Here is a 10000-nt window from a genome sequence, read left to right as displayed (position 1 = left end):
CAGACAGGTTCTTTGTGGTGGGCAGGAGATGGCAGACAGGATCTTTGTTGTGGGCAGGAGATGGCAGACAGGATATTTGTTGTGGGCAGGAGATGTCAGACAGGATCTTTGTTGTGGGCAGGAGATGGCAGACAGGATATTTGTTGTGGGCAGGAGATGTCAGACAGGATCTTTGTTGTGGGCAGGAGATGGCAGACAGCAGGTAAACTGGGCAGGTTTTTGTTTGTGTTAAGTATATATTTTATAAGCTTGGTATGTTACAATATTGATGTGTTCTCCAACCCACTTTGTGGTCCAGGAGGCTCCAGCCCTCAGTACACAGCAGGGTTAAGGCTGCCAAGCCCAGGAGCCAGCCTCGGGCTGGGGGAGAGAGAGCACGCCTGCCTCTCTGCCTGACACGGCTGTACAGAGAAGGAGAGCCAGGAAGAGAGGGAGACATCTCATATGCACAAAGAACAGAACTAAGCCAGTTAATACCCACATTAAGCTTTCACAAAGCACAAAGGCTCTACTATAACAGTCCTTGGGGTCATCATTGGCTGGCTGTCTACATTTTCACTTGGCACACGTTCTATTAATGCTTGAACTATTGCAGTTGGTCTTTATTCATATGCACACACACACACACACACACACACACACACACACACACACACACACACACACACACACACACACACACACACACACACACACACACACACACACACACACACACACACACACACACACACACACACACACACACACACACACACACACACGCACACACACACACACACACACACACGCACACACACACACACACACAGTTTTCCATCCACACACACATTATTTGTAGATCGTTAAGAGATAGTTCCCCTGGGCAGAGCATTATAACACATTGTACTATAGGCCTGTGATACTTAAAAACACATCTCTGTGAGATTCAGCCAGAGAGAGCAGTTATCTCTGGTAAATGGTCTTGTATCACTAAGGATCAGACTCAACAACAGTGATCCTACAACATGCTATTTATTTTCCCAGCTTGTTGTTTATTACATTTATTACAGTTTTTTTCCAACTGCTTACACACAAAATCTTTTCATGTCACACGATTTTTGAAACCTCTCACTCAAAGTGCAAAACTACACACCAAACATCCAAAACCATAAGCTATTTCTCAGCCTTTGACTCAGTTGTCAATTGCATAAAACACTTTTTTCAAAACACGACACACAATTCTCTACCTAAAACACAAAAATCGAACAGGAAGTGACTTGCTTTCCTTTTCCAAACACAACCAATCAAAATGCTATACTTATTCACCAGGTCACACACACACTTCTTACATGTGCAAACACTAATAGCTTAACTGATCACTAACCAATCACTGTTTTACTCTAGTATAGGCCTATAAATAGGTCAAAGGTCAGATTACCTGTTTTGAACAATAGATACAGAGAGCAAGAGGAGTAGGAGGGAGAGGAAGAGGACGAGGGCAAGGAAGAGAAGGAAGGAGAGCCATCTCTGATGAGATTAGGGCAAAACGTGTTGATCATGTGATCAACCACGGTTTGACCATGAGAGAGGCTGGACTGAGAGTCCAGCCCAATTTGAGTCGATTTACAGTGGCGTCCATAATTCGAACCTTCAGAAATGAGAACCGGTATGCAACTATCTAATGACTATTTTAGCATTACAGTAATGTACTGTAAAATACGTATGACTGCATAGTATTGCACAAACATTTGTAACTCTAAGCCATCCATTTACTGCACTGCATTGAATGAATGAGGTTGGTTATCATGCTGTACTACATTTTGTTGTACATTGTTTACAGTTCCTATGCTGAACACATACTGGGTTTGAATTCTGTACAGAGTGGAAAGGCAAAGACATCATGGAGGACGAGGACACTTGTTTACAGATGTACAAGAGACTGCAATTATAAATATGGTTTTGGCCAACAATGCAATTAGGATTCAAAAGATAAGAGAGCATGTCTTGAATAATGACACCATATTTAACAACATCAATGCTGTAAGCCTGTCCACCATACAACGCATCTTCCAATGGCACCGAGTGACGATGAAACAACTTTACAATGTGCCAAGAGAAACTCTGACAGTCAAGAATATGTGACATGACTTTGTAGAGGTATGTATGCAACACTACTTCCTGTACTTCAGACATACCATATTTACTCATCTGTATATCACTTTTGTCTGTTACAGAGAGTATTGGAGCTGGATGCCCATGTAATTCGCCATTCATTTATTTATGTGGATGATGTTGGCTTCAACCTCACCAAAACCAGGCGCCGCAGAAGAAATGTAATAGGACAGAGGGCAATTACCAATGTCCCTGGACAGCGTGGGGGTAATATAACTATGTGTGCTGTCATCACTCAAAACAGAGTCCTCCATCACAATGTCCGTACAACACCGGCCATATGCTCACTTTTCTGGATGTAATTTACACAATGCTTGTCCCTGATCCAGATCAGGAGCCTGCTAGATTTGTGGTTTTATGGGACAATGTTAGTTTTTACCGGGCTGTTCTGGTCCAAAACTGGTTTGCCACCCATCCACAATTTGTAGTTTTGTACCTACCCCCATATTCACCTTTTCTAAATCCCATAGAGGAATTCTTCTTAGTCTGGCGCTGGAAAGTGTATGATCACCAACCCTATGCCCACATGCCGCTTCTCCAGGCAATGGAGGACACATGTGGAGACAGAGAGGTTGCCTCTGTCCAAGGTTGGATACGCCATGCTAGGAGATACTTCCCTCCATGTGGAGACATAGAGGTTGCCTCTGTCCAAGGTTGGATACGCCATGCTAGGAGATACTTCACTCCATGTGGGGACAGAGAGGTTGCCTCTGTCCAAGGTTGGATACGCCATGCTAGGAGATACTTCCCTCCATGTGGAGACATAGAGGTTGCCTCTGTCCAAGGTTGGATACGCCATGCTAGGAGATACTTCTCTCCATGTGGAGACATAGAGGTTGCCTCTGTCCAAGGTTGGATACGCCATGCTAGGAGATACTTCACTCCATGTGGGGACATAGAGGTTGCCTCTGTCCAAGGTTGGATACGCCATGCTAGGAGATACTTCACTCCATGTTTGGCAAGAGAAAACGTATCTTGTAATGTGGACAAAGTATTGTGGCCAGACCCAGGCCGGAGAAGAGATGAAGCGTAGCTTACCACTGGTGACTGCCCCCCCCTACCAATTCCTGGACTGCCCCCCCTGGTACTGTATACAACAGTAATGTTTGGCCTAATAAATATTTTCTGTTTCTACATTGCATTGGTGTTTACAGTGTACTTGTTACCCCTCTCAGCAGATTACTTTCACTGTAGAACATTGTATTGAAATGTAGATATAAGCCTATGAAAGACCAAAGAGCTTTAGATTTAGAACAACAGTGTTTACAAGGTATATCCAAAGATGTACTATTTTAAATGCAGTGTTACATTTTGAAGTGAGGCATTTTGCATTTTGTGTGTGCACTTTTGGGATTGTGTGTAGAGTTTTGAAAACAAGGAGACTTGTGTAAGCAGTTGTAAAAAACTGTAAGGTCATAAAGGCTGTTAGGCTCAGACGATCCTCATATCTAAGTAAACCATTTACAGTTGAAGTCGTAAGTTTACATACACTTAGGTTGGAGTCATTAAAACTCGTTTTCAACCACTCCACAAATTTCTTGTTCACAAACTATAGTTTTGGCAAGTCGGTTAGGACATCTACATTCTGCATGACACAAGTCATTTTTCCAACAATTGTTTACAGACAGATTATTTCACTTAAAATTCACCTGTTTCACAATTCTAATGGGTCAGAAGTTTACATACACCAAGTTGACTGTGCCGTTCAACAGCTTGGAAAATCCCATAAAACTATGTCATGGCTTTAGAGGCTTCTGATTGACATCATTTGAGTCAATTGGAGGTGTACCTGTGGATGTATTAGAAGGCCTCCCTTCAAGCTCAGTACCTCGCTTGACATCATGGGAAAATCAAAAATCAGCCAAGACTTCAGAAAATAAATTGTAGACCTCCACAAGTCTGGTTCATCCTTGGGAGCAATTTCCAAATGCCCGAAGGTACCACGTTCATCTGTACAAACAATAGTCAAAAGTATAAACACCATGGGACCACGCAGCCATCATACCGCTCAGGAAGGAGACATGTTCTGTCTCCTAGAGATGAACGTACTTTGGTGCAAATCAATCCATGAACAACAGCAAATGGCCCTGTGAAGATGGCTGAGGAAACAGGTAGAAAAGTATCTATATCCACAGTAAAACGAGTCCTATATCGACATAACCTGAAAGGCAACTCAGCAAGGAAGAAGCCACTGCTCCAAAAGTGCCATAAAAAAGCCAGACTTTGGAATGCAACTGCACATGGGGACAAATATTGTAGTTTTGGAGAAATGTCCTCTGGTCTGATGAAACAAAAATAGAACTGTTTGGCCATAATGACCATTGTTATGTTTGGAAGAAAAAGGGGGAGGCTTGCTAGCCGAAGAACACCATCCCAACCGTGAAGCACGGGGTTGGCAGCATCATGTTGTGGGGGTGCTTTGCTGCAGGAGGGACTGGTGCACTTCACAAAATAGATGGCATCATGAGGTAGTAACATTATGTGATATATTGAAGCAACTTCTCAAGACATCAGTGAGGAAGTTTAAGCTTGGTTGCAAATGGGTCTTCCAAATGGACAATGACCCCAAGAATACTTCCAAAGTAGTGGAAAAATGGCAACAAAGTCAAGGTATTTGAGTGGCCATCACAAAGCCCTGACCTCAAACCCATAGAAAATTTGGTGGCAGAACTGAAAAAGCGTGTGCGAGCAAGGAGGCCTACAAACCTGACTCAGTTATACCAGCTATGTCAGAAGAAATGGGCTAACATTGTCCCAACTTATTGTGGGAAGCTTGTGGAAGGCTACCCAACACATTTGACCCAAGTTAAACAATTTAAAGGCAATGCTACCAAATACTAACCGATTGTATGTAAACTTCCGACTTCAACTGTATATGTACTTGGCAGGAACCTGATACAACTTTTTAGGACATCTCTGGTATGTACCAGACACATTTGATAACTGAGTTAAAAAATAAATGCAACTTGAGTAGATCTGTCAAACATCTGCCAGAATGTAGCTCAGTTGGAAGAGCATGATGCTTGCAATGCCAAGGTTGTGGGTTCAGTTCCCACAAGGGACCAGGATGAAAAAATACCCACTCACTACTGTAAGATGCTCTCGATAAGAGCATCAGCTGTTTGACTTCTAGTAAAACTGTTTGTGTTGTGATCCTCTGATGCCCTGTTCATATGTGTGCTTGGTTTAGAAAGCTTGTCTGTCAGCTAAACTGGAGGGGAGAGTCTCTCTCTCTCTCTCTCTCTCTCTGAGTGTACAGTATATTTCAGCAGTAGCTACAAGAGGATGTATGGAGAGGTTTCAGCTCAGCTTTAAGTCACTGTACTGTATGTACGGCTGAGTGAGCCAGCCATATGCCTCTATATCAACCCAATAAATCTAGACGTGTGGGAAGCAGGTTGAAGCGTAACACTGGAGCTGATGGGGTGTGGTGTTTCTGTCTACCCGCCTGTGTCCCTCCCGACATATCTAAATTCACCCGTTACTGAGCACAAATCACATCTGGCTGTTGGGTCCCAGACAGACGCATCATTTTGCAAGATGTGTTATGATGCTATGAATCTCCTGATGGATCCGCTGTTCGTTCAGCTTGTTTTATATGTGTATTTTCTGCATTCTGCTTCTCAGTATACAGGAGAGGAGGATGAGGGGCAAGGCAAGAAGATGTGTAGAGGAGGGAAAGGTGGTGAGATGGACGGAAGATGGAAGAGAGGTGGAATCGGACATAATGGACAATGTATATTTGACCTAAGGTAAGCACACACTCACGTGCTCATGCCACACACATGCAAATAATGAGATTTGAATTGTGTGTGTGTGTGTGTGTGTGTGCGTGCGTGCGTTCATGAGTGTGTGTGTGGCTGGTAGAAGTTCAGGTCAGGCAGTGGTTGGTGATATAATGAGGGAAGCGGGAACATACACTACAGATGCCTTTCTGACCTGCAGACACCTTTCTTACCTGGTTTACATGTGTGAATGTGTGGGCTTTATCTTTCTCTACAGCTGTATTTCCCAATCTCTCTTAAACCTCTAGCTACGGTTCATGTTGTTGTGTATGTGCGCGTGTGTTTGTGTATGTATGTATGTATATGTGTGTGTGTGTGTGTGTGTGTATATGTGTGTGTGTGTGCAGCCTGCACTGTGCAGTCCCAGCACTAGGGGGCAACAGCATTCTGTAAGACTCTGCCATAAGTCACAAGATGAGCTGGGTGCCAAGCATAGAGAATGATAGAGGCCTCTAGTGTCCAAAAGGCCGTATTAACACGGGAAACGCCATTGAGGTCTTCCACCATTTTAATATAGTCAACTGGGTGGGACTTCCAACTTCTTTGGCTGATCCCTCATGGTGAACCTGTTGGAGTCATGTCAAACTGGGTCATCGGGAGGGATCAGCCAATCATGAAGAGGAAAATTGACTACTTCAAAAGCCAATTGACTCAATGGTGAGTCCTCTATCTATCTCTATGGTGCCAAGCCAAGGTCCTAATACATGATTGAGACATTTTTGTGACTTTCTGCTCTCTAATTTGTAGTTACTTACATTTTCTAAAATGTCAGACGAAGCTTTTCCTCTTCCACTGTTTGATCCCAATGACTTTCTCTGACGTGCTTTTTGTGAAGCCCGTGTTCGTGATAAACAACAAACATGTGCGCATGTGTGCTACACAGAGAGAGAGAGAGAGAGAGAGAGAGAGAGAGAGAGAGAGAGAGAGAGAGAGAGACAGAGAGAGAGAGAGAGAGAGAGAGAGAGAGAGAGAGAGAGAGAGAGAGAGAGAGAGAGAGAGAGAGAGAGAGAGAGAGAGAGAGAGAGAGAGAGAGAGAGAGAGAGAGAGAGAGAGAGACAGAGACAGAGAGAGAGAGAGAGAGAGAGAGAGAGAGAGAGAGAGAGAGAGAGAGAGAGAGAGAGAGAGAGAGACAGAGAGAGAGAGAGAGAGAGAGAGAGAGAGAGAGAGAGAGAGAGAGACAGAGACAGAGAGAGAGAGAGAGAGAGAGACAGAGACAGAGACAGAGAGAGAGAGAGAGAGAGAGAGAGAGAGAGAGAGAGAGAGAGAGAGAGAGAGAGAGAGAGAGAACCGAATGTACGAAATGGAATAGCAAATGAATGTTATTTGTATTTTTTGTTACTATTATTTGGTGAAAGAAACTGAGGACAGAAGCGGAAAGACTTGAGGAACGACCTGTTTGATATTCTGCCCACGGCTATCCAGAGATAAAGCACTGTAGAGCGTGTGGCGGGAACAGAGGGAAAAAAGAGAAGGAAAGCAAAGGAGTGAAAGAAGCATGTAAGGAAGAGAAAGAGCGAGTGAGAGAATAAGAGAGGGGAGACAAAGAATCTAGCAGAGTGCGGCAGATTCATGAAGTCAATACCCTCAGTTTGTCTGAGACACTAACAACACCTATATACTGTACATGTGTCCACAGAAAGAGAGAGATAACACAGAGAGAGAGAGAGAGAGAGAGAGAGAGAGAGAGAGAGAGAGAGAGAGAGTTCAGTGCGCAAGACAGACAGACAGACAGAAATACCAAAACCAGAAATCTAAATGAGATTACAATGTGCAGGGAGCATTGAGGAGAGAGAGAGAGTTGAGAGAGAGAAGGAGAAGATGGGAGAGTAGATTACTCCGCTAACTCTTGTGCTATTCTTCATTTTAAGCAGCTTGTTGACCTTTCCAGTCAAGCCTGTAGGTGTAGTTCAGCTTCTGCAGCAGTGCCTGCAGTAATTTAGGTGTGAACTCAGGCACCGAGCAGACAGGAGAGTGGAGAGAGGAGAGAGGAGAGTGGAGAGAAGAAAGAAGAGAGAGGAGAGTGGAGAGAGGAGAGAGGAGAGAGGAGAGTGGAGAGAGGAGAGAGGAGAGAGGAGAGAGGAGAGAGGAGAGTGGAGAGAGGAGAGTGAAGAGAGGAGAGAGGAGAGAGAGAGAGTGAGAGTGAGAGTGAAAGAGAGAGAGAGAGTCAGAGGAGGAGGAGAGAGAGAAAATAAAGAAAAGAGAGAGAAAGGGAGAGCGAGAGAGATAGAGAAAGAGAGCATCCATCCGTCCGTGCGGCTTTCGGGCAGCTGGGCTGGGAAAGTGACCGCTTCCAAATGATTGCCTCTCATAAGCTTGTGTTTTATATCGCCCCAGATTTACTGGCCATTTATGGGAGCAGTTATTAGAGTGTACCAGCTCAGAGCCAGCAGGGCTTGAGGTGATACCACTGTTTAAACCCATGAGTTCTACCAGCAATAGAGCAGTAGAGGCTATAGAGGGATAATTCACACTCTAGCAGTGCCCCTGAAAAGACAGAAAATTGCAATCACACAAAGATAGAGAAATGCTTCATCAAACAACAATACTAGCTCCGGGATGAACGTTTAACGGCCTTTTCTGTCACGAGGTCCACCATGATTACTTGTGTGACCCATCCCTTACGAGAGAGAGACTAAATCAACAGTTCCTCACTGAGTATGATGGTTACAGCCACACTGGTAATTGAAGTAATTTATTGGAACATCATAGCACACGTTTGGTCTACATGGAAGGATGACTCAGTTGTCCAATGACTAAATAGAAAAGCCAATGCATTTAGGCCATCTTCATGACTATGTCATGTTTAGGTGATGTGTTGAGGTAACGTTTCAGTGATGTTTAGGTGATGTGTTGAGGTAATGTTTCAGTGATGTTTAGGTGATGTGTTGAGGTAATGTTTCAGTGATGTTTAGGTGATGTGTTGAGGTAACGTTTCAGTGATGTGTAGATGATGTGTTGAGGTAACGTTTCAGTAATGTTTAGGTGATGTGTTGAGGTAATGTTTCAGTGATGTTTAGGTGATGTGTTGAGGTAATGTTTCAGTGATGTGTAGATGATGTGTTGAGGTAACGTTTCAGTGATGTTTAGGTGATGTGTTGAGGTAATGTTTCAGTGATGTTTAGGTGATGTGTTGAGGTAACGTTTCAGTGATGTGTAGATGATGTGTTGAGGTAACGTTTCAGTGATGTTTAGGTGATGTGTTGAGGTAATGTTTCAGTGATGTTTAGGTGATGTGTTGAGGTAATATTTCAGTGATGTTTAGGTGATGCGTTGAGGTAACGTTTCAGTGATGTTTAGGTGATGTTTTGAGGTAACGTTTCAATGATGTTTAGGTGATGCGTTGAGGTAATGTTTCAGTGATGTGTAGATGATGTGTTGAGGTAACGTTTCAGTGATGTTTAGGTGATGCGTTGAGGTAACGTTTCAGTGATGTTTAGGTGATGCGTTGAGGTAACGTTTCAATGATGTGTAGATGATGCGTTGAGGTAACGTTTCAATGATGTTTAGGTGATGCGTTGAGGTAACGTTTCAGTGATGTTTAGGTGATGCGTTGAGGTAATGTTTCAGTGATGTTTAGGTGATGCGTTGAGGTAATGTTTCAGTGATGTTTAGGTGATGTGTTGAGGTAACGTTTCAGTGATGTTTAGGTGATGCGTTGAGGTAACGTTTCAGTGATGTTTAGGTGATGCGTTGAGGTAACGTTTCAGTGATGTTTAGGTGATGCGTTGAGGTAACGTTTCAGTGATGTTTAGGTGATGCGTTGAGGTAACGTTTCAGTGATGTTTAGGTGATGCGTTGAGGTAACGTTTCAGTGATGTTTAGGTGATGCGTTGAGGTAACGTTTCAGTGATGTTTAGGTGATGTGTTGAGGTAACGTTTCAATGATGTTTAGGTGATGCGTTGAGGTACACTCAAGGTCATGCAACGTTTCAGTGATGTTTAGGTAATGCATTTAGGTGTACTACTGAGCCTGCTACAAATCACCCCCACTTCCCTTAGTGTGTGTGCAGAATCATCCTGCTGTTCTTCTACACCCCAGATACCAGATCAGAGCCTCTATT

Source organism: Oncorhynchus keta, chromosome 34 (genome assembly GCF_023373465.1).
Source record: "Oncorhynchus keta strain PuntledgeMale-10-30-2019 chromosome 34, Oket_V2, whole genome shotgun sequence".
Classification (NCBI taxonomy): Eukaryota; Metazoa; Chordata; class Actinopteri; order Salmoniformes; family Salmonidae; genus Oncorhynchus; species Oncorhynchus keta.
The sequence above is the reverse complement of the archived record's forward strand: the minus strand, read 5'-3'. Positions refer to the sequence as shown.